Genomic DNA, 1,123 nt, shown 5'->3' on the forward strand with positions numbered 1-1,123 from the left:
TATATATATATATATATATATATATATATATATGTATATATATATATAGGCAAGCATATACATATCTACACATGCACATATTTGTGCATGTAAGTATGTATACATTATATACATGTATATGTGTGTGTGTATATGCAAAAATATATATGTGCGTTTGTGTGTGTGTCTGTGTGCTGACAGACAGACAGACAGATAGATAGATTGATAGATACATACATGCATGTGTGTGTGTGTGCGTGTATTTTGTATGACGTAGAGGAGGAAAGCCAATGTGCGTGCGCACACATTCCATCACTTCCTTTAATTAATATGTTAAGTCTATGCAAAAATAGTCATGTGTAAAATTTCATATATGTTGGTAATCTGCTGCAATCGTTTTGTTAATCATTGAAGGTCAACCCCACCATATAGCCTATTATTTTAATCTACAAAACAGAACGCTTTATCAGCATCAGGTTGAAATCTGATAAATTCTAAAGCAATTTCTCTAACTTCTTTACGGTTCAGGTAACACGCTGTGATAATGTGAATGGATTACTGTGAAAGCTAAAATAAATGCATGTAATTGATATAATTAGATTTAAGAGACACATTTTTGGAAATTATTTTGCTTTCAGTATAGAATATAGGAATATAGTGTAATTTAAAACGTTGATATGTTTTGTGTTAAATTTGTTTAAAGAATTGTAATTATATACCAAAAAAAAAAAAAAAAGAAGTAATGTCCTCTATAAATGTGCTTCTAAAAATACACGCCACAATAAACATTAAAAATATTTATCCAGAAATCTATTCTTTTAGTAGGGTCGTGAACGACCGGCTGCTTTAAAAAAACTCGTTGTAGCAACATTCTAAAAACATCTCTTACAATCAATGAGATGCCGAGACTGTTCCTTATATTTACTGCTAGTAATTTTCTGGTTAATGTGATACCGAAAGGAAATCTATATACTGTAGAAAGAGAATTTTTGTTGCAGTTCATTCCATTAGTAACGTAACTGGAAAAAAATTTAATCAAAGTGGGTCGGGAATTTAACTTTATTCTGCAGAACTTTGCACTATTATTTTTATTTATATCTTCTTTAAAGAAGGAAGTGGGGGGAAGCGTCATATTTAAAACAGG

This window comes from Octopus bimaculoides, chromosome 2, assembly GCF_001194135.2.
Source record: "Octopus bimaculoides isolate UCB-OBI-ISO-001 chromosome 2, ASM119413v2, whole genome shotgun sequence".
Taxonomy (NCBI): Eukaryota; Metazoa; Mollusca; class Cephalopoda; order Octopoda; family Octopodidae; genus Octopus; species Octopus bimaculoides.